The sequence below is a fragment of the Gorilla gorilla genome, chromosome 2 (genome assembly GCF_029281585.2).
Source record: "Gorilla gorilla gorilla isolate KB3781 chromosome 2, NHGRI_mGorGor1-v2.1_pri, whole genome shotgun sequence".
Classification (NCBI taxonomy): Eukaryota; Metazoa; Chordata; class Mammalia; order Primates; family Hominidae; genus Gorilla; species Gorilla gorilla.
In genome coordinates this window covers 108240343-108268111 of record NC_086017.1, presented here as the reverse complement: position 1 = coordinate 108268111, position 27769 = coordinate 108240343, and the positions used below count along the sequence as shown (strand labels likewise).

The 27769-nt window shown below is 34.6% G+C and overlaps 1 protein-coding gene and 1 long non-coding RNA gene across 4 annotated transcripts in view; one reads left to right on the top strand and one right to left on the bottom strand.

Annotated features, from left to right (window-relative positions):
• The window catches only part of EPHA6 (EPH receptor A6), a 925594-nt gene that overhangs the window by 285803 nt on the left and 612022 nt on the right, over positions 1-27769 (bottom strand). The window lies entirely within an intron of this gene.
• Positions 1767-26243, top strand: LOC129532714 (uncharacterized). The gene is made up of 3 exons (XR_008678559.1): positions 1767-1825; positions 11828-11884; positions 26125-26243. It is a non-coding gene; the product is annotated as an uncharacterized lncRNA (long non-coding RNA).

Below are 27769 nucleotides of genomic sequence, written 5' to 3'. Positions count from 1 at the left end.
TTGCATTCCTAAGATAAACCCTTCCTGTTAACACGTGTTCATAATATATTAGAATTTTTATTGTAATTTTGAATTCAATATGGTAATATTTCAGGCTAAAATTTTTAAGCATATACGTATAAGTTATCTCAGCTTACAGTTTTCTTTTTCAATCTCACGATATTTGGGTTACACTATATTTAGAGAACGGATTGTGAAACTTTCCACTTATTAATGTTCTGCAATAACTGACACAACATGGGAATTATCTGCTCTTTGAAAACTTAATTGAAATGGACCATGTTGGTAGTACACACTTGACTATCATTTAAAATTATTTTATGCTATATTCAAATCTTCTCCTTATTCAGTTTTGATAATTACCATAAAATTATTATATTTCCTTTATATTTATTGATATATATTTACATCTAGTCTTGTCTTATTAAAAATCTCTTCCATACGTAAATAACATTTCCTATTATTTTTAGGTAAGCTTGTTTATTTGATCAATCTTTTAAAAACACTGGCTTTTGATTTTCAAATCAAATATTAGTGATTCTATTTCATTAATTTTTGATTTTACACTTGCTCATTCCTTCTAATTACTTTATTTTCTTGCATCGGTCACATTTCACAGTTTTAGATATGTGAGGATCTTAATGTCTTTCATTTTAAACAGTTCATAATTTGTCTATTATGCTTTAATATATTATTTAACATAAAATTAAAATTTTTAAAATAAATACATTGGAGATGTGGTGGTTTTTTTTAAATTTCTCTGATTTTGTTAATGGTTTGCAAATAATTATTTCTGCTACAGGAAATTTATTGAAATTTTTTTGTCCTGATATAAGATCAATATGTATGAATGCTTTTAAGTGTTTAAAAATAATTAGTAAAATTTCAGAATTTTAGGAGCGATATGCTATATCAGTTGAGGAAACCAAACTCTTTAGAAAATTCTTCATTAGAGAGTGTCTGTAAGATGTTTTATAATCTTCTAGTATGACTATATATTTCTCAATTTTGCCTTATATTTCCAACAGATTAAAACTGTCCAAGGAAGTAAAAGACTGGCATTTGAATATTTTAAAGGTATTACACAGTAAGGAAATTAGACATCTTAAATAAATTAATCTTTAAATTCTTTGATTCTAACCAGCATTTAGCCCTTAATTTTATACGATTTGGTCCCCTCCTCTACTTATTGAATGTGCATCCATATGTATCCTAAAGTGGGCTGCAATTTCCTGAAAAATCTAGTTTACATTTCCCTCAAAAAACAAAACAAAATGAAACAAAGGAGTGCTGGATGCATAGTCAGTATTTAGTTATGTCAATTGATTGATATCCACAAAGGAATCGCTAAACCATTTAACATAAGGTGTACCTACTGCAGCTCTGGTCACATATCATTGGGAATTGAACTACCAAAATTTCTGCTTTGACATAGGGACACACATTAGGATAGCTTTCAGCTCACATTGATTCTCCTATAACCAGATCTAACTATTATCTGCCAGTAATGTAAGATGGGGCTGGCCAAGTGTCCCAGAAACAAGAGCAAGCTAGAATAACTATATAATTCTTTTCCTAAGTAAATGAACCCATGATGAGAAACTTCACTGAACCTATGACAAAGAAATGTCACTGAAGTTGAACAACCTTAGCTTTCCTGGTTTCTGCCTTTCTGAGGCTGGGAAGTTCCACTCTGCCTTGGATTCTGCATTGTGACAACATTAAATAGTAGTGGCAGCTGGGTTCTGTTGCTGGCAACCAACGGAGTTGTTTTCTTTTCTCGCATTCATTAAAATGCACAAGAAGAAATTTCTAATGGTGAGGGGTGAGTAGAAAGGGGTGGTTTAAGCTAGTGGGTAGGGTGCTCTAAAATGTTTTTCTTAGGTAAAAATTAGCCACTGTTGTGGCAAAATTGCAAAATATGTATAAGTAAGAAAAATGTAGAAGTAGTTATTCCATGTACACAACTACTTTTTGACTGCATTTCTGGGGACGTATCATTAAGTATTCTACTACTATAATTTACTACAATCAACTCTTGATTATTCCCAGTAATCCAAAATTACAGATAACCCCAAATCACTTTGAAATGCATTCATGACTATTTTCATATATTCCTACCAATGTGTACCTTGTTTCACCTAAAATGAATATTTAATGCATTCCTGAACATTAAATATTGAGCAGTAGTAGGAGAAGGCACAGAAGTACACTGATGATAGAGGAATATTGATCTGGAATTAGACATTCGTAATTGATTTTAATAAAATAGATAACTTATATGTAGATAACGAACTGCTTGAAATAGTGATATTTACTGTTAGAGAAAATGGCCTAATTATTAAAGTGTGATCTTTTAAAAATACTGGTGCTAGAATGAGACCAATAGAGTCCTAGTTGTAGTAAGTTCATCTATGAAAATTGGAAAGGTATACCTATATCAAAGGGTCAAGCTTGTTGTAAGATAAACCAAAATAATATGTAAAACTGTTTTACAGGATCCAGCAGGTGTGTAACGTAGCATTGTTTCTTTCTTTTAAGAGTAACTATCCATAGGTGGTGCCTTTATTCCAGGGCAATGATAGGCTTGTGCCTTAAGGTCATCTTGCAGATGCTGTGACAAGTCTTAAAAAATGTTGTGTTTACTTGCTTTTTAACCTTTATATTTCAACTACTTAATACAGTATGCCTAGCATATTGTAGGCTCTCATGATATATTGTCCAAATGATTGAATTAAAAAATGAATTAATTGCTCCATAAGCTTAGCTTTTAAATTCCTAAATATTATTAGAGCAATTTAAAGTTTGTTGGCATAAATTAATGACAATTCAAATGGGAGATGAGAAAAATCACTTTTGCTAGCATATAGTGCTTCTACAACCTAAATGTAATAATATTATGTCAGTATAGCATACTTGTTTTCTTAGGAACATTGTGGAGAATGTCCAAGATTTTACTTGCCAAAAATATTTTACAAAATAGTATGCTATACAGAAACTAAGATTTGTGCTGAAATATCTTTTAATACATATTCTTGATATTTATTCAGTTTTAACTTGCCCGTCTGTCTTCATGTAGCCTACCTGTAGATAGATGAGATACAGATTTTTCTTCTGTGCTTTACCACTCTATAAATATTTACAATGATGTTCAACTAAAAATTAAGTGTTTAAAGTTTGATACTTGGCCCTGAAGAAAGTGCCTTCATTCCAACATTTCTTAATAGTATTTGTTGAAAGTATATTATAGTCAAACAACAACTTTAAATTTGTCATTCATTCTTAAAGTTGTAGATCATTCACTAGAATTTTAAAATCACATATAAATTTGGTAATAACAATATACGGATAGAAAAAACTCAGAAATATAAATAGCAAAACATTTAAAGAATACATATTTATTGGAGTACTGAGGATAGATAAAATGACTTGAAAGGGGGAAAATGGAGAGGAAAAAATATATTTATTATAAGAAAATTTGAGGCTGGGTGTGGTGGCTCACACCTGTAATCCCAGCACCTTGGGAGGTAGAGTCGGAAGAATCACTTGAGGCCAGGAGTTTGAGACCAGCCTTGGCAATATAGTGAGACCCTGTTTCTACAAAAACAAAAACAACAACCAAAAAATTGAGTATTACATTTAGTTTAAGCATTCTTAGAAGAGTTTACAAATTCCTGCTGATGTCAGTAGTTTAGGTCAAGTATTAAAACAGCCACATAAACGCTAGATAAAAACAACTTTGATGATAAAAGTTAGCATAACTTAGCAACAAATGCCACTGAGAGAAAATAACACGCTAAGTATCTTTGGAAACATTAATACACATATGTTGATTTATTCAAATATAAATGCTATTCCAAATGTCAAACTGAACATTTTCAAAGTTAAACCATTATAATGACATGGCAGAATTGAGTGGCAGGAAACTAGAAAGGCAACACGTGCATGGTCCTTTGATTAATTATATCTAATTTTGGGATGCGAATTGAAAAACAACAAAAGTGGGGGAAATAATATATGTTTCAAAAAGAAAAATCTAGATGATGGATATTTTAATTTGCTTCACTATAGTAACTTTCTAAAATCATGCATATTCCATAACATCATGTTGTATACCAGGGGTGCCCAATCTTTTGGCTTCCCTGGCCACATTGGACAAAGAAGAACTGTCTTGGGCCACACATAAAATACACCAACACTAATGATAGCTGATGAGCTAAAAAAAAGAAAAATCGCAAAAAAAAAAAAATCTCATAATGTTTAAGAAAGTTTATAAATTTGTATTGGGCTGCATTCAAAGCCGTCCTGGGCCACGTGTGGGCCGCGGGTTGAACGCACTTGTTGTATCTCTTAATTATACACAATAAAATTTATCTAAGAACTATAGTGCACTGGATTTTTTTACAGTAGTGCTAATTGGATTATAGGATAGATTAAGAGTAATAAAAGGTAGCAGATAAAAATTCTTTGAAGATGAAATTACCAGAGAGCAAATGCTGGTTGACTGGCATCCAAAACTGTCTTTTGGTTGCTAGAGTTTCCAACAGAATTAAAGTAAATAAGAAAGCTAAGAAAGGTAGAGTTTCACTAGAGTGAAATTGCCTGTAAAACATGAAAAATTATTTTGCAAGAATGTCTTCACTGAAAAACAGTATCATTTGTGAATATATGTAAAGTCACACATTTGTCCAAATCGGCCACAAAACAGTAATATAAGAGCTGCCTCTTGCATTGAAAATGCAGCAGAAATTCATTTAAATATATAAGCATGAGAATTTCTTACCCTCATTTAGGACAGGGGAAAAAACAATTTCTAATTATTTATTTTTCATTTTTTCCCATTTAAATGTATTTTTTCACCGTGGTGGAACTTTAAATTTTTTTTATATTTGTTTGTGAGCCTTAATTGTGATCTGATACCAATATATTTGTTTTGTTCAAAAACTAAAGCAGATATCTGTTAAGATTGATTTACAAAGCTACGAAGGATTCAAGAAATCCAGTTTCTCCTCCCCAAAATAAAGATTTTAACCTTCTTTATAAGTAAGTTATATAGTCTTGACTTGAAAATTATCCTATTATGCTCTAAATAACCCAATATTTTCAAATAATGATCTAACTTCATCACTGATTTTGAATTTCCTCAGAAGACATCAAATGTATGCCTCAAGATTTATAATAAAATAACATAAAATATAGGCTTGTCAAGATACTATTACTGGGAACTAAATATCTCATCACTGAGTGACTATAAGTAATATAATACTAATAAATACATTGTAATAACTGACAGCTTCCTGAAGTCCACACCTTCACACACAAAAGGTTTTTGTAGTTCTAATAAGGTGTTCACAATTAAACATTTGAATGTGAAAATATCTGCAGATAGTTTTAAATGCGAGTAGAGTAATTCAAGGCAAAGCAAGGTCATTTTACAGAAACATTATGTTAATCTGCATTATTATCAAAGAGTGAACAAATTTATCTACTCATAAACCTAAGCTGGTTTTAAAATCAAATTGGAAAGAAAGAAAATACCTAGGATGAAGCCATAAGTTAAATTTAGAGTAAAAGATAACTCCACGGCAGTGAAGAGCCCTGTTCTGCAGAGGTCACACATGTTGCCCATGTTAAATATTTATGGAGTATGTATTTAGGGGTCTGGGAGCGAGTAATGGATGCTATTTCCTTGGTCAGGCAGAAATCTCATTTTCAAAGTTGGATAATTTCATCTGTATATATTGATTGTTGTAAATACATTGGCTCAACTCAATGCATAGCCCAGATTCAAATAACTGAAAAAACTCATTTGTGGAAGTTTTCTTTCGACAACTTTGCTCTTTATTTTTTCTCTCACCTTTTGATTTGCTTTTATGAATTAACTATTTTTTACCCTGTAATATTTCCAGATACAAATACAACTACTAAGTAGACTTCAAGTTTTTAGGATGACATGCATATTCAAAATTAATAAATTTGTTTTGACCCAGTACTGAAAATACATATTTTTAAATTATTACAAATGAGAAGCAAAGCAAATAATGTAATATTATGAAGGCCTAAAATCAAGCAGCATGGTAAAATAAAGATGGTCGTAAATTCTATTACATTCTTCTCATTGACAAGTCAAATCTGTGCTCCCTTTCCTTGAATCTGATCTAGTCTATGACTGATTTGACCAACCAAGTAGGGTAGAAGTGATGAGCTCCCAGTTCCTGGCCCAGCCTCAGAGAAAACTGGCAGTTTAAACTTCTGTCTTGGAGCTCTGTATGGCAATCTAAGATGTATGGCTGATCTGAGACTGCAACGCTATGTGGAAGCCCAAGATAATCATGTGGAGGAGGAGCCTTAGAAAGATGGAGATGGCAAGGATAAGGGGTAGGGAGGGTGGGAAGAAGGGCAAGAAAGAGAGGTGAGAGAGAGAGAAAGAGTATGATGAGATGATGCCTAGCCATTCTGCAGGTGTTCCAGCCACCAGCCATTGTTTCAACACCCCAGTTGAGGTCCAGATTGTGAAGCAGAGGTGAGCTGCCTCTGCTCTGTCCTGTTTGAATACCTGACTAATAGATTCAAGAGATACAACATTTATGAATTATAATTTTTAAGCCACTACATTTTGGCTTAAAAATTATGCAATAATAGATACCTGGAACAAGATTAAACATTATTCTGCATTTAGCAGTCCTCAATTTTAATATGGAACAGTTCACTGATCCTATTTTTTTGTCACTAGATTGGCTGATGCTATTTTGCCTTCACACACAAAACTTAACCAAAATAAACACTACAATTATCTGGTTCTTTGGAAGGATGTATGACTTTTTAGCCTGAAACAACATGTCAAATTAGTCAAAATAAATCAATTGAAAGTTTACACAGGACATACTGCAGTTAATTTTTTTTTAATATGAACACTTTCATACTGCTTACTATGCTGTAGGCATGAAGAACTCTCAAAACCAAGAAAATTCTCAAAGCTACTATATGAATTAAGTCTTACAGATGACAAGATCACTCAATAAATTACTGGTAGGGCTTGGATTTGAACCTAGGAAGTCTAGCTCTAAATTCTATGCTGTTACTTATTACACAATGCAGCTTCCAATGTGAGGTATTGCAATACAGCTAAATGTCACTAAGTGATTTACATATTACCTACGTTAGATTTTATATTTTCTGTTTCAGTAATATATTGAGAAGCACAGATGTAAGAAATAATAATATGGATTCTATATACAGAAATAAGTCACAATTCTAATCATAGTATAAGAATCTCTGAAATTCAAAGTACTTAGTCTAACATAAAAATTTAAGGTGTTTGGTGGTAAAGGATTTTCTCCATGGCCTGAATTAACACCATTAGAAAGCACCAAGCCATGGGGGTAGTAACCATCTGATGACTGTTCTCATGTATCCCGTGTCCAGGGACATGGGACGATGTGCCTCTTCTGTGTTAGAGGGTGGAACGGATGTGTTTGGTACTGCAGGGGATCTGGTGCTCTTCTTCTCCTGGATTCGCATCCTCACCCAGGGCCCACTTTTACTAAGTGTTCTGCCCTAGCCTGGTTCAAGGAGGTCATCCACCTGACTTTGTCAAATGGAATTGGGATATATTTGATATACATTTGTCTAACAACATGGCAAAGGGTTTTCCTCCTTCTTTCCCTGCAAGGTACATCCTACTGCTTTGAACTTCCAAGTATGCCTAGTCACCTTTTAAAATGTAAAACTTTTCAGAAAAATGAGGATTGCTTTCCTTGCATGCCCTTATTATCTCGACTACCTGAATTGCAAGGGATTTTTATATATTCATATGTTCCAAAGTCAGCAACTCTCCTGTTGGTTCATTATTGACTATGCTGTAAATGAAGTCTTTTGCAATTAAAATGAGATTTGTCTATGTCCAAAAAAATTAAGGTTTAAAAAGATTATATTTTGTTAGTATTTCATGAGATTTTGAGTCTTCATCAAATAACACTAATGACCTCAGGACACATATTCACTTCTCTTTTTACTATGTAAGGTAAGAGACTCATTAGGAAGAATGAAACTCTTATTTCTTTTATCACAACAATTAACTTACATATCTGTGCTCATCTATGAAGGCAAACTATAGAGAACAGGCAAATTGTAGAGAACAGCCCAAACCAGTTTTCCTTATTTGCATTTCCATTTCAGTTTTTACCACCATACTGAGTTTAGGAGGATATCTATGCTGTAGATGAAAAAGACTATTAGCTTCACAGTGCTTTAAACTGAGGTTTCTAATTCTTTTATAGTTTCCAACAGGATCTTCTATATTGCAAACTAAATGACTTTATGATGTGGTTTGGCTCTGCAGCCCCACCCAAATCTCATCTCCAGTTGTAATCCGTATAATCCCCATATGTCAAGGAAGAAACCCAGTGGGAGGTGATTGGGTCATGGGGGTGGTTTCCCACATGCTGTTCTCATGATAGTGAGTGAGTTCTCACGACATACGATGGTTTTATAAGGGGCTCTTATCCCTTCGCTTCTGGCTCTTCTCTCTCTTCCCACCATGGGAAAAAGGTCCTTGCTTCTTCTTTGCCTTACACCATGATTGTAAGTTTCCTGAGGCCTCGCCAGCCATGTGGAACTGTGAGTCAATTAAACCTCATTCCTTTATAAATTACCCCGTCTTGGGTAGTATCTTCATAGCAGTATGAGAACAGACTAATACACTTTATTAATAAAAGCGCTGGATTGGAATTTCAAGAAACAGTGCTTCTTTCTGTGACTTACAAGGCAGGTGAACATAAGCCCTTCATCTTATTACTGAGAGACAGCATGCTTTGTTAAAATGTAACATAAAACGTCAGTTCTATCCACCTTACAATATTGTAATGGGTCGAATGTTAATGCATGTGAAGTGATTTCTAAGCTGGGACATCCTCATTAAATGTTAGAATGATTATCAATGCTGTTGTGAACGTAATTAAATAGATATTTGTGTTGTTGCTGAAAACATTTGTCATTTTGAGTAAGAAGTAATATTTTAATAATAAACTATACCTTGAGTTAGTGGATGGAATTGCATTTGTTATTTAGTAAATTAATCTCCCAGAACAACACCACCTTTTAATTCCATGTCAAGAAAATTAGTAGGATAAGTCAGCAAAATTCCCAGGGGTCTGGCACTTTAGGTAATTAAGTGGCAGTTGAGATCTATATGTGGGAATAACATCAACGTCTTGAGGTATCTTTATACAGCCAGTAACTTGAGTCTTAAGTCAGTTGCCTGTTTCTGTAGATAAGACCAGTTGACTAGTTGTTAATGTAGCCCTCATAGGTACAATGAAACCATTTTGACATTCAAGAGTAAAAAATAGTGATTCGGAATAATCATTGATTATTGCATGTTTTAGGAGCTTAGAAGGACTATACCTCTGGCAGGTACCGCTATCTGTTTGCCATGTTGAAGGTGGACAGCAATAAAACCCTTCATTCCTGTGCTAACCAACAATTGAACGAAGTCCAACTGTTGGTCTTTTTAAAATATGAAAAGAACTATCTGGTGGTCTTTTAAAAGTATAAACTTGTTAAACATGAGAAAGAAAAATGCTATGATGCATAATTCAATAAATAGGAGGAAAATTACCAAGGAGTTGTGGATAGCTATATTTGTAATAGGTATATATATTCAGGTATTACTAAATTAGATAGGATGGAAAGATTTCATTCACCTGCTGTGGTTTATCCATAAAAATCACAAGAATCAAGGGACATATGGAAATAATTATTGCATTGATTGCCTTCTTTAAATGTCCTTGTCTGAAATGGAAGGATCAAACACAGCTTCGGGGAACAATTTGCCTTTGCCAACTGAAACTTGGCCAAAAACAATTAATTTATATTGTATTCAACCATGACAAATTTTAAAAATACTGCCTTAACTAAAATTTTACATTCTCTCATTATAGACTTATGATATTTTTGACTTAAAGTTTTTAAAAGGTCTACATTAATTTCAATTTTTACTTTTTTCAATTAATCTGTGGAAATGTTGATATTTCTAATAGAATTTAAGCCATCAGTTTCTAATTAAAATATACACATATGTGAAAATAAACCTATTTCAACACATATAAATTGAGATAACAAACTTTCAAAAATGAAAATAGAAACAATCTCACATAGTGTAAAAAATTACCAAGAAATTTAAAACCATTATTGAAAACCAACTTTTCAAATATTAGAACCCTTATGTTAATCAAATTATTTCATAATTTTCCATTAATATACTCAAATAAATGGACAATGTTCTTTATTGTTGTTTTTTCCCTAAAAATATAGAATCAGTACAGATTCTACAAGGTCACTGCAAATACATGATATTAAAACACAGCCAAATTCTGTAGCAACACAAATGTTTTTATGAGCAGCAGGTGTGTTCTTTGAGAGACTGTAAAGCTATTAACAGCTCAGTAAGGAGTACATAATAATAGGTTGTTAACTCAGCCTCCCTTACAAGAGTTCTGAGAAAGGACATTTTGAAAGCATTAAGAGAAATGCATTACAAAAATTACCCAATATGAATGCTTTATAAAAAGTGGTTCATTTAAAATTTATCTCATTAAAGTAATGAATTTAGTCTTCTTGATTTGAAAATGCCCATCCAAAAGAATTATTTAACTATTGTGAATGAAAATCAAATTATAGTTTTGAAGCTAAATACATTCTAGTCATAAGTACTTGAAAATGAATTCCAATGTAGGGTATTTTTTCAGGTTCCAGGATTTGAGGCTTATTCCAATAAAAATCTATAGTACCTAGCAGAGGTATCTGTCATCTAAGACTTTAATAAGACCATTGTGTGAATAAATGATACTCTAAGATATTTTATATTTTGTGAAATTTGAGTTGCTGACCTTGGAAGAATTATTAGTGATTTTAGTCCCCTAAAATCACTTCTAGGTATTTAATTTAAAATCAGAAACTTTCATTTTATTAGTTTGTTGAATCTATTTTCTTCCATAGTTGCCATATTCATTAAATCACTTCAAATATTCTTTGAAATTTACAAAGAATGAGGGTGTCAAAAATGTTTCTGGTTATAAGTTACTTATGAGGCATAGAATATTTAGTAATGCCCAATGTAATATACCTACTGTGCCAATTTTTTCATCAGTTTGAATATGAATGTTATTCATTCTTTAATTTCATTTAGAAATAAAACTATGTGATATTTAAAAATTAATTTAAAAAAGAAATAAAGGTTTTATATCCAATTTCCATGTTGTTCAGCAAACATCACATTCTCTTTGGAAGCTTGTCTGGCTTAGTAAGCCCACGGAGGGCCATAGTGCCTAGAGCAGAGATTCTCATGGTAGCAAGACTCTGACTGGGGCCAATACTGCATCCACAGCAGCATCTGTGTGGTATACCCTTATCAAATAGGAAGAAACTAAAAATATATTGACAGCAGCATTGCAGAGTCTGCAAACACATGAAAATTACAAATATCTACTAACTATACCTCTAAAGTGTCTCCTGTTTTATACAAGTTATTCTATCTTTGGTTTGGTTTGAAGAATGGATTTGTTTAAAATTATAGAAGCTGCATTTAGTGTATTAAAGATTTGTACGTCCAAGAAAGGAAAAAGTAATTGGTAAAACTAAGGACTCTGAATAAACTTCATTTAAACTTTCGAATATGCTATAGGGGAAAAGAAACATCTTTCTTTTCTATCTCTAGGCTCATGGCTGAGGTCCTTATAAAAACTGATTAAGAACAGATAAGAAATAAAACTATGTGATATTTAAAAAAGAACAAAATATATTTACTGTTATATTTTTTCTTCCTTAGAGTACTTGCTTCAAATTCATACTTCAGTGAAATAAACAACACCACACATCAGGAATGGTAAGATTATTTGGTAAAAGAAATTTAAGGGATTCACTCTGCCACTGGGGATTAATTTTCCATAACCCTCATTCTGAAGGAAATGAATAAAGGATTCAAAGGAAAAAAAGATACATGCATAATTTAAAAATGATATTTTCCTACTATAAAAGTATGGATGAACTAAAACCCACATTTATGTTTCTATAATTTCCTCACTTGCCAGCAATCAAGTTTGGAAACTCAGAAAAGGTTTGGCTTAAATCATTTCCCAAAGGGTTTCCTTGGAACACTATTACCAAGAATTATGTGTTGTTATGAAAAAAAAATCATGGCTTGTGTAAGTCTGGATTTTCTTGGGAGCAGACTCTAAAATGATGTTGAAAGAGAAGGTATTTATGAAAAGAAACACCTGTCCAAGTCAAAGGGTTGAGGAATTGAGAGGAGGCAAGAAAGCTCTTTCAGAGCATAATACAGGCCTGATGCCTGTGAAAAGAGATAGTTAAAGAAGGAGGATTGGGTAGAAAATGTCTCTGATGGCACTGCAAGCCTGAGAAAGTCTTGGCCAGGCATTTAGGAGTCCCAAGAGGAGACTGCTCTTTTGAGCATTTCTGTATTCAGCAAGAAAGGTCTGGTTCTAGTACCCGGATCTCAGGCAGAATGAGGGCTTTCAGGTGAACCTTCAGGTGAATCCTTGAAGCTGTGGTAGCTGGAGACCCTCCTTGTAGCCCGTTCTCGCTCTTAAAGGGAGAACACTCTCCTCGTCGCCACTGAGGGAAAATGTATTTGGAAAACACCCAGTTAAATAAAATATGTAGGTTGCTTAGTTTAGGTTTTCTCTAAGCATTTAATATGCCCATGTGATCTGTGAAACTCTAGAAATAAAAATATATTCTACATTTTCCAAATCAATTTGACCATGTAACTATAGTGGTAAAACATCTAGTGAGACTAGGTCCATGATATAAGCTTCATGAAATATTAGTTTAAAATATACTAAAGTGATAGAAATTCTGAAATATCATAAGCAATATTGTACATTAATATAGTAATTTAATAGTTTCCTTAACTTGTATTTCTGTGTTCCTTCCCTATCCAGTCTCCTCCCTCTTTCAAAGAGATATTTACTATCATGAATTTTGTTTATCATTTCCTTACTTATAAAAATAAAAGTTAGCACATCTTTAAAGGTACATAAATAATACATTGTTTAGTTTCGTATGTTTTTGAGGTTTCCACAAATATTTTTATATTATATGTAGTCTTCTGGGACTAAATTATATTTCTAAAGCTTACCACTTTGGGGCAATACCAACTGTTCATTCATTTCACTAATATACACTATTCATATATTTTTTTTCTTTCCAACTTTAATTTTAGGTTCAGGAAATACATGTGCAGGTTTGTTACATAAATTGTGTGTTGCAGGGATTTGGGGTATAGATTATTTTATCACCCAGGTAATCAGCATAGTGCCCCATAGACAGCACCCTCCCCACCCTCAACCCTCAAGTAGGCCCCAGTGTCTATTGTTCCCTTCCTTGTGTCATGCATACTCAACATTTAACTACCACTTATAAGTGAGAACGTGCAGTATTTGGTTTTCTCCTCCTGTATTAATTGGCTTAGGATAATGCCCTGAGTTCCACCCCTGTTGCTGCAAAGGACATGGTTTTGTTGTTTTTTTTTTATGGCTGCATCATATTCCATGGTGTATATGTACCACATTATTTTTTAATTTTACTTTAAGGATACATGTGCAGTTTTGTTACACAGGTAAACCTGTGTCATGGGGTTTGTTGTACAGATTATTTAATCACTGAAGTATTAAGCCTAGTACCCATTAGTCACTTTTCCTGGCCCTCTTCCTCCTCCCACTCTTCACCCTCCAGTAGGCCCCAGTGTCTGTTATTCCTCTATGTGTCCATGTGTTCTCATCATTTAGCTCCCACTTGTAAGTGAGAACATGCAATATTTGGTTTTCTGTTCCTGCATTAGTTTGCAAAGGATGATGGCCTCCAGTTGCAACCATGTTCCTGGAAAGGCCATGATCTCATTCTTTTTTATGGCTGCATGGTATTCCATGGTGTATATGTATGATAATTTTTTATTGACTCTACCATTAATGGTCATTTAGATTGATTCTATGACTTTGCTGTTGCAAATGGTTCTGCAGTGAACATAAGCAAGCATGTGTCTTTATAGTAGAATGACATATATTCCTTTGGGTATATACCCAATAATGGGATTGTTGGGTCAAATGGTAGTTGTTTTTAGCTCTTTGAGGAATCGCCACAGTGCTTTCCACAGGTGTAACTAATTTAATTACACTCCCACCAACAGTGCATAAGTGTTCCTTTTTCTCTGCAACCTCACCAGTATCTGTTATTTTTTGTCTTTTTAATAATAACCATTCTGACTGGTGTGAGATAGTATCTCATTTTGGCTTTGATTTGCATTTCTCCCAAAGATTAGTGATGATGACTTATTTTATATAATTTTGGCCATGTGTATGTCTTCTTTTAAGAAGTATCTGTTCATGGCCTTTGCTCATTTTTTAATGAGGCTGCCTTTCGCCTGTTAATTTGTGTAAGTTCCTTATAGATTCTAGATATTAGACCTTTGTTGGATGCACAGTTTGCAAATATATTCTCCCATTCTGTAGGTTGTCTAGTTACTCTGTTGATAGTTTCTTTTGCTTGGCAGGAGCTCTTTAGTTTAATTATGTTCCACTTGACAATGCTTTTGTTGCAATTGCTATTGGAGGCTTCGTCATAAAATCTTTGCCAGGGTGTATGTCCAGAATGGTATTTCCTAGGTTTTCTTCTAGGAATGTTATAGTTTTTGGTTTTATATTTAAGTCTTTAATTCATCTTGAGTTTATTTTTGTATATGGTATAAAGAAGGTGACATGGTTTAGCTGTGTCCCCACCCAAACCTCACCTTGAATAGTAATAGTCCCCACATGCCAATGACAGGGCCAGGTGGAGATAATTGAATTATGGGTGTGGTTCCCCCATACTGTTCTTGTGGTAGTGAATTAGCCTCATGAGATTTGATGGTTACATAAATGGGAGTTCCCCTGCACATGCTTGCTCTTGCCTGCTGCTGTGTAAGACATACATTTGGTTCTCCTTTGCCTTCCACCACGATTGTGAGGCCTCCCCAGCTATATGGAACTGTGAGTTAATAAGTTTCCTTTATAAGTTACCCAGTCTTGGCTATGCATTTATTAGCAGCATGTGAATAGACTAATACAGTAAATTGGTATGGGGTAGTGGGGTGATGGTGTAAAGATACTCGAAAATGTGGAAGGAACTTTGGAACTGGGTAACAGGCAGAGGTTGGAAAGTTTAGAGGGCTCAGAACACAGGAAGATTTGGGAAAGTTTGGAACTTCCTAGAGGTTTGTTGAATGGCTTTGATCAAAATGTATGGTGATGTGGACAATAAAGTCCAGGCTGAAGTGGTCTCAGATGGAGATGAGGAACTTCTCGGAAACTGGAGTAAAAGTCACTCTTGCTGTACAAAGAAACTGGAGGCATTTTGCCCCTGCCCTAGAAATCTGTGGAGCTCTGAACTTGAGAGAGATGATTTAGAGTATCTGGTAGAAGAAATTTCTAAGCAGTAAAGTGTTCAAGAGGAAGCAGAGCATAACAGTTTGGAAAATTTGCAGCCTGGCAATGCAATAGAAAAAGAAAAAACAATTTTCTGGGAAGAAAGTCAAGCCTCCTGCAGAAATTTGCATAAGTAATGAACAGCCCAATGTTAATCACCAAGACAATGGGGAAAATGTCTCCAGGCCATGTCAGAGACCTTCCCGGCAGTCCCTCTCATCACAGGCCCAGAGGCCTAGGAGAAAAGAATGTTTTCATGGCTGGGCCCAGGGCCCCTCTGCTGTGCGCAGCCTAGGGACTTGGTGCCCTGCATCCCAGCCACTCCAGCCATGGCTAAAAGGGACCAATGTACGAGCTCGGGTTGTGGCTTTGTGGGGGTGCAAGCCCCAAACCTTAGAAGCTTTCACATAGTGTTGCGCCTGCAGGTGCACAGAGGTTTGGGAGCCTCCGCCTATATTTCAGAGGGTATATGGAAACACCTGGATGTCCAGGCAGAGCTGTGCTGCAGGGATGAAGCCTTCATGAAGAACCTCTGCTAGGCCAATGTGGAAGCGAAATGTGGGGTTGGAGCCCCCACACAGAGTCCCCACTGGGATACAGCCTAGTGGAGCTGTGAGAAGAGGGCCGCTGTCCTCCAGACCCGAATGGCAGATCCACGGACAGCTTGCATCATGCACCTGGAAAAGTCACACACACTCAATGCCAGCCTGTGATAGCAGCCAGGAGGGGGCTGTACCCTGCAAAGCCACAGGGGTAGGGCTGCCTAAGGCCATGGGAGCCCACCTCTTGCATCGGTATAACCTGGATATGAGACATGGAGTCAAAGGAGATTCTTTGGGAGCTTTAAAATTTAATTACTGCCTTGTTTGATTTTGGACTTGCATTGGCCTGTAGCCTCTTCATTTTGTCCAGTTTCTCCCATGTGGAACAGGTGTATTTACCCAACACCTGTACTCCCATTGTATCTAGGAAGTAACTAACTTGCTTTTTTTTTTTTTTTTTTTTTGAGACAGAGTTTCATTCTTATTGCCCAAGCTGGAGTGCAATGGTGTGGTCTCAGCTCACTGCAACCTCTGCCTCCTGAGTTCAAGTGATTCTCCTGCCTCAGCCTCCCAAGTAGCTGGGATTACAGGTGCCCACCACAATGCCTGGCTAATTTTTTTGTATTTTTAGTAGAGATGGGGTTTCACCATGTTGGCCAGGCTGGTCTTGATCTCCTGACCTCAGGTAATCTGCCTGCCTTGGCCTTCCAAAACGCTGGGATTACAGGCATGACCACCAAGCGTGGCCACTAATTTGCTTTTGATTTTTCACGCTCATAGGCAGAAGGGACTTGCCTTGTCTCAGCTAAGACTTTGGACTATGATTGTTATCGTTTGAGATAATGCTAAAATGAGTTAAGATTTGGGGGACTGTAGGGAAGGCATGATTGATTTTGATATGTGTGGATATGAGATTTGGGAATGGCCAGGGGTGAAAAGATATGGTTTGGCTGTGTCCCCACCAAAATCTCACCTTAACATGTAATAATCCCCATGTGTCAAAGACAGGGCCAGGTGGAGATAATTTAATCATGGGGACAGTTTCCCCATACTGTTCTCATGGTACTGAACAAGTCTCAGGAGATCTGATGGTTTTATAAATGAGAGTTCCTATGCACAAACTTGCTCTTGCCTGCTGCCATGTAAGACATAACTTGGCTCCTCATTCGCCTTCCACCATGATTGTGAGGCCTCACCAGCCATGTGGGACTGTGAGTCCATTAAACCTCTTTCCTTTATAAATTACCCAGTCTCAAGTATGTGTTTATTAGCAGCCTGAGAAGAGACTAATAGAGAAGAGGTCCAGTTTCAATCTTCTGCATATGACTAACCAGTTATTTCTGCATCATTGATTGAATAGGGAGTCCTTTCCCCATCACTTGTTTTTGTTGACTCTGTAGAAGATCAGATGGCCATAGGTGTGAGGCTTTATTTCTGGGTTCTCTAACCTGTTGCATTAGTCTAGGTATCTGTTTCTGTACCATGCTGTTTTGGTTATTGTAGCCTTATAGTATAGTTTGAAGCCAGGTAATGTGATGCCTCCAGCTTTGTTCTTTTTTCTTAGGATTAGAATAGCTATGGCTATTTGGTCTCTTTTTTGGTTCCATATGAATTTTAGAAAGGTTTTTTCTAATTCTGTAAAAAATGTCATAGGTAGATTGATAGGAATAGCATTGAATATGTAGATTGCTTTGGGTAGTATGGCAATTTTAATAATAAGAATTCTTTCTATCCATGTACATGAATAGTTTTTCCATTTGTATGTGTTGTCTGTGATTTTTTTGAGCAGCATTTTATATTTATCATTGTAGAGATCTTTCACCTCCCTGGCTAGATGTATTCTTAGGTATTTTATTCTTTTAGTGGCTATTGTAAATGGAATTTATTCTTGATTTGACTCTCATCTTGGACAATGTTCACGTATAAAAATGCTACCAATTTTTGCACATTGATTTTGTATACTGAAAGTTGTTGAAATTTTTTATCAGATCTAGGAGCTTTTGGGCAAAGATTATGGGGTTTTCTGGCTACAAAATCATATCATCTGTGAAGAGAGATAGTTTTTCTTCCTCTCTTTTTATGTGAATGCCTTTCATTTCTTTCTCTTGCCTGATTACTCTAGCTGCTACTTCCAGTACTATTTTGGACAGGCATGGTTAGAGTAGGCATCCTTGTCTTGTTCTGGTTCTCAAGGGAAAGGCTTCCAGCTTTTGCCCATTCACTGTGATGTTGGCTGTGGTTTTGTCATAGATGACACTTATTATTTTCAGGTATGTCCTTCAATGCCTTGTTTGTTGAGTGTCTTTAACTTGAAGTGATGTTGAATTTTACTGAAAGCCTTTTCTGCACCTACTGAGATGATCATGTGGTTTTTGTTTTTAGTTTTATTTACTGAATCACATTGATTTGTGTATGTTGAACCAACCTTGCATCCCATGAATAAAGCCTAATGGATCATGGTGGATTAGTTATTTGATGTGGTACTTGTTTGCTCTGCTAATGTTTTGTTGTGGAATTTTGCATCTATGTTCATCAGGGATATATGACTGAGTTTTCTTTTCTGATTTTGTAATTTGTTGAGAATTGCTTTATGGCTGAACTTCTGGTTGATTTGAGTATGTGCTATGTACAGCTGAGAATAATGTATGTTGTTAAGTGGATGCTCTGTAGATACCTGTTAAGTCCATTTTGTCAAGTGCTGATTTTACATCTCAAACATCTTTGCAAGTTTTCTATTTCAATGATCAGTCTAATACTGAAATCTCCCACTATTATGTGATTATCTAAGTCTCTTCAGAGGTCTCTAAAAGCCTGTTTTATGAATCTGGGTACTCCAGTGTTGGGGGTATATATATTTTGATACTTAAGTATTCTTGTTGAATTGCAGTTTCCCTATTACTAATGAAGTTGAGTGTATTTTCTTACCTAGGTTGACATACAGATCTTACATAAGGTTTTCAATTGGCTTGTTGTTCTTTTTCTAATAGTTTTACAGGATTTCTTTATGTATTTTGGATACTACTCCTTTACTAATTGTATGCATGGCAAATATCTTCTCCCAGTTTGTCTTGTCTTTTGACAATCTAAATAAAGTTTTTTGAGAGAGTATTCTTAAAATGACTATAATGAAAATTATCAATTTTTCTTTTAAGGTAAGAACACGCATTTCATTTGTGAAATATTTTCCTTGCAAGGAGAAAGGAAATTGTTCTCTATTTTCCTTCCAAAAATTTTAAAGTTCTTTCCATCACATTTTGTCCTTAGAACACTTGGATTTAAATTTGTGAATGATATGAGGTGGGAATCTAGTTTCTTTTTTTTTTTCTACCAATATACATGACCCAGTACCTATTACCTAGTGAGTAGCCCATACATTTTTAATGATCTGCAGTGCCACTTCTGCCATAGGTTCAAGGTCCACACATGTGCAAGTCTGTTTCTGAACATTCTGTTACGATACATTGGTCTTGCTGTCTCATTGTGCAACAATGTTATGCACTATACTTTAGAGTAACTCTAAAGTATCTGCCAAGGCATGTAACTTCAACATATTTTGTATCAAAAGTATCCTGGTTATTCACGGCCCCCTATTTTTCATTTCCTCATCAAGTTTAAAATCAGTTTTTCGATTTCCACAAAGAGATCTGCTAGAATTTTTATTAGACATTAAAGCTGCACATCATTTGGGGTAAAACTGATCTTTCTATGATAAGCTTTTCTTATTTACAAATGTGGGCTGTATTTGAGTGTTTTTAATGTCTTTCTATAAAATTTTATTATTGTTTTGTACATATTGAAAACTATTTTAGATTTATTCTCAAATGCTTTACAGATTAAGTTGCTATTGTAAATTTAACTTCTTTAAAATGTGTTTTCTTTTGCTGCTGATGTATAGAAATGCATTTAAATTTGCAGAGCGAGACACCTTACTCTAATCTTTTTAAATCTGAATGTACATTCGGGAAAAATTTTTATGTAAAGAGTCATATCATCTGGAATAATGTGGGTTTTTTTTTAACAACATATATGCTTTTATTTTATTTTATTTTTATCCCATTGAAATGGCGGGATCCTCTAATATTTAGTAGAAACTATGATAATGGACATTTTTATGTAGTTCTTGTTTTGGGAGAAGTAGTGTAATATTTCCTCACTAAGAAGGCTATTTGCTTGATCTGAATTATGTTAAAGAAGTTATCTCATATTACTAGATTTCTGAGAATAATACCCAAGAATAGATGGTATACATGAAATGCCTTTTCTGCATCTATTAAGGTGATTATTTGGACCTTTTCCTTTTATCTGCTGAATGTTAAGTTACATTGATAAATTATCTACTGTTAAAATACTCATGCATTCCTGAAATAAATCCAAATTTGGCCCTATTTTTTTTTGTCTGTTTGTCTTTTTTTCTATACTTAGCTGGTTTGGTTGGTTACATTTAATTTAGGATTTTGTACCTATGCTTCTGAGTAAGATTTACCTGTAGTTATTATTTCTCCTACTGCCCTCGTTCAGTTAAGAGGTTATTCTGGCCTTATGGAACACACTTCAGAAAATTCCTTTTTTCCCTATTCTTAGGAAAAGCTTGAATATGTTTGAAATGATGGGTTCCTTGAAAGATGGGGGAAAAAAATGACTTAAAAACCATCTAAGCCAGATGCTCTTAGTGTTGGGAACAGTTTTTATCCACTGATTCCAGTTATTTAGTAGTGAAGTAATTATGCAAGTTTTCTATTTCCTTTTTAGTCATATTTAGTAAATAATATATGTATGAAGTTTTTTCTAGTTTGTGTAAGTTTTCACATGTAATTTACATAAATTTGATCTTGGAAAATTCATTATATTTCCAATCTCTATAATATTTGTTACTGTATCTCCATTTTTCTTCCCAGTTTTTAGTTTCTTGTTTCTTTTATTTTGGTCAATTTTTATCTTTTTTTTAAGAATCAAAGGATAAACAGTTTATTGAATGGAATGATGTATCAAAGGGTTCACAGAGAACGAGTGACATTATTATAAATTGAAGTATGATATATGAGAGATTTATGAATGTTTATAATACCCAGATTGGCACATAGATCTATCTATCACATGCACTGAATAAATACACAAATAAACAAATGATTCACAAACTTAATATTTAGTGTTGATCAATTCACCCACGAAAAATGCACGTAAAGTTAACAAAGAAGACATTTTTCAGAAGGCTTTTCCTTTCCTTTTCCTCTGTATTCTAAAAATCTGGTTTTTTTGGTAATACAACCCATTTTTTACTTTAATGTACACAGAAGTTTCTTGTCTTCATTTTGGTTATTTCAAGTGTTGATTTCTAGCTGCTTCCCAGTTTCTCAGCCTTTAGAAACTTGAATTACTTCAGTCATCTAAGTGTCTTCTTTCTTGAATTTAGAAACCTAAATTTTGATCAATCTTTCTAAAAGTTTATGTAATCAATCAGTTTTTTCAATTTTTGGTTTTGTTGATTTTCTCTATTTTGTCTTTGTTTTTTTATTTTCCCACTTTTGCTCTTGTGGTAATGATTTCTTTCCTCCTACTTTCCCTGGACTTACTGTTTTACATTCCTTCTGTTAAATTCTTGTGTGTGTGTGTGTGTGTGTGTGTGTGAGAGAGAGGGAGTCTCACTCTGTCACACAGGCTGGATTCTAGTGGCAAGATCTCACCTCACTGCAACCTCCGCCTCCCAGGTTCAAGTGATTCTCCTGCCTCAGACTCCCAAGTAGCTGGGATTACAGGTGCCTGCCACACCAGGCTGATTTTTGTATTTTTAGTAGAGAAGGGGTTTCCACTATGTTGGCCAGGCTGGTCTTGAACTCCTGGCCTCAGGTGATCCACCCACCTCGGCCTCCCAAAGTGCTGGGATTACAGATGTAAGCCACCGTGCCTGACCCCTTCCGTTTTGTTTGTTTGTTTGTTTGTTTGTTTTTTGTGATGGAGTTTTGCTCTTGTTGCCCAGGCTAGAGTGCAATGGCAGGATCTCAGCTCACCGCAACCTCCACCTCCTGGGTTCAAGTGATTCTCCTGCCTCAGCCTCCTGAGTAGCTGGGATTACAGGTACATGCCACCATGCCCCGCAATTTTGTATTTTTAGTAGAGACGGGGTTTCTCCATACTGGTCAGGCAGGTGTTAAACTCCTGAACTCAGGTGATTCGCCCGCCTTGGCTTGCCAAAGTGCTGGGATTACAGGCGTGAGCCACAGTGCCTGGCCCTGTTAAATTCTTAAGTAAGATACTTAGTTCATTAATTTTTTGACTTCATTACTTTCCAATAAGAGCATTTATTATACTCGTTCATTTATTGCCTGCATATACTGGATGCCACCTCTATGCTATGTAATATTTTCATTATCATTTAATTAGAAGTACTTGAATTTCCTTTACAACTTATTCTTTGATTCATGCATGCTATTTTATCTTGTATTTGAGTTCTTTCTTTTGAAAGATACTATTTTATACAGGTATTTTTTCAGATTTATGTACATGTTTACTATTTTATTTATTCACATCTTGCTTCTTATACTATCGTTTTGGAATCATTTTCCTTCTTATTCATGCTCATTTCTTTATGGTAGGTCTTTGAGTGACAAACTCCCTCTTTTTGTTTATCTCTAAACACCAATATTTTCCCCTTATTCTTGAAAAAAGTTTGGCATATATCATTCTGGGTTGAAAAATGTGAGGGTACTATTTTCAACTGTCTACTTTCTATTGTGGTAAGACACCTGCTTTAAGTCTGGTTGTCATGTTTTTTTGTCAGTGATTTCTTCTATATGCCTAATTTTTAAAATGTCCCCTTTCTCTATCCCCTTTATACTATGCAGCTGTAATAAAGTTTCTAGATATGTGTTATTTTTCCTATTTTGAACATGTTATACTTCCTTCTAGAAAATTCACAGCCATTATTCATATAAGTATTGTATGCTCTCTGTTCTGTTTTCTTTTTCTTAGAATGAAGTCCAGTATTGTTAGATTTTTTAAATGTCTTTTCATTAGTAATTAGTATCATTTATTAGTATATACTGATAAATATTAATATATATAGTGTATGACTGTGTATCTATTTATTGAGTTTTTTCTTATAATTATATATTTAATTTTATAAGTTTAATTTCCCCGAATCTGCTTATTCTTCTTATCTTTTTCTCAATCTCCTGATTGCATTTATTATTTTTTAAACTTTTCAAACATAGTTGTTTTATGTATGATTCTTTAATGCATCAAAAGTCCTTGGGATCCTAAATCTGTTGCAGATCATTTCTCCTCATTCACTCATGTTTTGTTTTTTCCTGTAATTGGTAGTCTTTGATTGTGTTATTATTGCCTGATCATAATCTGTGGTGTCTGAGTCTTATATTTTGAGAGCTTTTCTCTAGATAGGATTTACTTCTATGTCTATAAGAAATCAGTGTATGCTGCTAGAATGGTACTACTTCAGTTTTCCTTCAGTACCTTAGCTCAGCACCAAAGTCTCAGAATCAATTCTCCCTCCTAGCCAGTGGCCCAAGAATCTGATCCTGACAATAGTGTTCTCAGAGTACTTTGAAATTTGCTCTCAGAGAAAACTCACTACACCAGACTGACAGCCATCTTTCTCCTCCAAGCTCAGATTTTTTTTTTTTTTCTGGACAAGAGAAGGCAAGTCCTTGAAATTCTCCCTTAAGTTTTGTAAGAATAAAATTACAGTCAAGAGTATGCTTTACACATACCTACCTACTTTGTAAAGAAAGAGCCTTGCAAAATGCCTACTCTGGCATTATTGTAAAAGCCAATAAATCACTTTCTAGTTAGGCTATTGGACACAGCACTTTTTTTCCATTAAAAAAAGAAAAAGTAGGAGTTCAGGAGTAAGAAATCGTTCATTCATACAATCACTTATTCCCTAATTTTTATTGAATGATTACAGTGTGTCAGGAAAAGTGCTTTTCTCCAGGGAGGCCAAAGATACATCAGATATATTCCCAACAAGACTTAGAACCCAACACGGAGAGACAAACATGGTCAGAGAAAGGTGTACAGTCACTTGCAATTCTCTTTTGTCCCTGCAAAATATTTACTTAGCAAATGACATATATGTTTAAATGAAATGAAAGACATACCAGGAGTATAATTGTTTTAAGAAATACATTTCATCAAGGACATATGCTGACTGGAATATTTTAACTTTTGAAATGGTGTTATATTTTGTTTTGGATTCATTCCAAACTAATATTTTGAGAAATAAAACTTATGAATCAAATGTATTATTTTATGATTATAAATATGTTAAAGACATTTGTAAATGCCTTATCTTGATCTGAGCATTTAAAAAAGGGAAAGAAGAGAATAAGAGGTATAAAATACTTAATTTTTCTAGATTAGTTTCCTGAATGATGGATTGGGGAAAAATAACTGAAAGTTAAAATGATATTGATGAAAGATATAAAGATATTCATAATCATGAAAGAAAATAAATTTTCAATGAGTTAATTATATCTTAAGCATATTTAAACAAATATGATACTGTTTAAAAATTTTAATATCATTCCTAATGTGAATCTGTAGTGCTAAACATTACACATGTAGTGTGCAATAAATATTTGTTAAATGTGAGAAAGAGGAGAGAAATGGTGTACTTTGCTTTCCTCTGCTCACTGTTTCAGGCTCATCTCTCCTTCCTTACTATATTCAAGCCACAGAACACTGTCTCTTCCTTCAACTTGCCAAGTTCCTCACCTTGGACTTTCACACTTATGTTCCCTTTACCTAGAATCTTCTTATCTTCTCATTTTGTCACAGTTATTAATATTAAATACCTCTCCATCTTAGGTTAGTGCCTAATCCAAAAATGAAAATGTTTCATCTCTTTAATTATTTAAAATTTTATCCACAAAGGATTTTTATCATAGCATTTCATTTAACTCTAAATTCTAATATAACTTTAGATTGCCAAAAAGTCTTGGATTTAATTTTTAGGAAACAGCGTGGTGTGAAGGAAATAATTCTGGATCTGCTATCAGGTTGACACAAAAATATGTAGCTCAGGAGCTGGCACATAGGGGTATTTAACTCATTTTGGTTTCTTCTCTTTCTTTCCTTTTATTCTTTCTACTTTTTTTCCATATTAAAACAAAATATTAGTACAAGGTGAAGTGTAGATTTGTAATAATAAAAACAAGTAGGTGTTTTAGATTTTTGTATGCCACAGATTATAATACTTGGGCTAAAAATTGGTCCAAAAAATTCTGACAATTAGGCGAAATGGAGAAACATTTATTTTGACAACAAACAATATAACTCCATAATTACAAAATTAGATTTTTTTCTGAATCAAAACTCAAGTAAAAAAAAATTCAAGTGCTTTTTAAAAGACGATTGACTAAATCAACAAACAAATTCAACCAATGTTTCTGAATGCAGAATGCAGGCATATTGTTGAGTTTTAATTCACTGGAGTAATTTTTTCAGGGAGCTTAATGTGTTACAGATACTTTGTTACTGATCACTTAATTTATCAAAGGAATAGAAATCAGACACGGTTCATGAATTGTGATTTGAAATGTCCATTTTGTGATCTGCTTCAAACAGACCCCTGAATTCAAAGACAAGTGCTTTAACAAGCTCTTCTGATACAGACTGTAAAAAACTGGTAGTATTTTTAAATCAAAGGATATATATGGTCAAGTTTTTGACCATTACACAGGACCAGTTTGAGTTTGTTTTGTCCTTTCACAAATTCATACCCTCATCTCAACATGTATCTTGCCTGGGATATTCTCTGCCATTTTATAAAGTTTGTCTTCATTTCTAATTTTGCCTTCAACTATATCTTTTAGAAAATTTTACCAGCTTCAAGGTGTCCAATGAATAGATAAGACAGAATTACAAACCAATACGTCTCTTACAACTGGCGACTAATTAATATTGCATGATTATAAGAGGACGCTCATCCACTAATGTTGAGAATAATGTTAAGAGAAGTAGAATGTGGCAAGTTAAAAACAAAAGAGGTGATAAATGCAGATGCACAAATCAAGCTCACTTTAGATTACAGATAACTACTCCTAATGACTCTTTCAACTATTCTTTTTTTTTCTGTAATTTTTCAGTGAAAGCAAAGTCATCATACACTGTTTGCTTCATTGTATGAGAATCAATGTTTGCATGATAAACTGCCCTAATGGAAGAGGACTCTGAGTTACCTTTTTAGAGCAAAGCCACCTAGGTTACTCTGTTTTCCCCAGAGTGACCCCTCTGTTCTGCAAGTAAGTCAATCAGAAAATGCTCTCCAGGCCATTTTAATATGAAATACAAAAGCTTAGAAGTCCTCTCTAAATAATTGAAGGCAACCATTAGGAATATAGCCAACCAGTCTCTTAATGGAGAGGTCATGAGGGACAATAGGCATAGAATATCTCTGAAAAGTCCAAGGAACATTTGGTGGTTTATAATTGATTTTTCTGGGCAGATTTCCTTTTTTCAAATAGTAATTATATCAGTGTCATTAATAATGGCTGTTGCAAGGGGCTTTGCTTTACTCTCCAAGGCAAAAATTATATCTGGTCAAAGAAGCCTCATAATTATTTCTAGTTATTTGAAGCAGAATACAGACTTAGGTTTTTTTCCCTTTCATTTGAGAATCTAAGACACTTAAGTCTACCCTTGAGGAATGAGGATAATAATAGTAGAGCCGGGAAATGAAGCAGCTTACTATACATCGCTTACTATGCGGGAATAAACTAAAACAGTTTCGTTGTAATAGTTTAAGTATCAGAGCACTTTTGTAGTAATTATTTTTTCTCTAAATTTTAAAAGTTTGATGCATTTCTTGAGGGTGTTAAGTACCTATCTAAATTAAGAAAGTAAGGCATTTTCTAAAAGAAATTCCTTTTTAAAGAGGTGTACTGATTAACAATTAGAAAAGATGAGCCAAATATCACAGAGTTGGGAGAACTGGTTGAAGCAGGGGAATGCCTCAGTGTTTAGCCATGCCTTTATTAAGATATTTATTTGAATATATTAAGTAATACAAATCTATATAAAAAATTATTGGGAAATGGCCTTTCTCAATTTAATTTTCCTATTTCAAAACTCAACCCTATATCCGACCATTATTTTTTAAAAAGGCCAGGCACTATGGCTCATGCATGTGATTCCAGCACTTTGAGAGGCCAAGGTGGGAAGGTTGTTTGAGCCCAGAAGTTCAGGACCAGCCTGAGCAACATAGTGAGGCCCCCCTGTCTCTACATAAAACTAAAAACTTAGCTGTGTGTGGTGGCATGTGCCTGTAGTTCCAGCTACTCAGGAAGCTGAGGTGGAAGAATCACTTGAGCTGGAGGTTGCAGTGAGCCGATATTGTGCCACAGCACTCCAGCCTGGGCAACAGTGCAAGGCCCTGTCTCTTTAAAGAAAAAAAAAAAGCTGAGACAGGAGAGTTTCTGGAGGCCAGGAATCTGAGACCAGCTCCTGAAACAAAGCAAGATTCTCTCTGTACAAAAAACAAACAAACAAACAAACAAACAAACAAACAAACTTAGCCATGAGTAGTGGCACACACCTGTAGTCTTAGCCACCCTGGGAGGCTGAAGCAGGAGGATTGCTTGAGCCCAGGAGTTTGAGGCTACAGTGAGCCATGAGTGTGCCCCTACACTTCATCCTGGGTCACAGAGCCAAACCCTGACTTAAGAAAAAAAAAAGGAGAAGTTGTGCTAGGATGCATATTCAAGATTTAAATCTCTGTTTCACTCTCTCTCT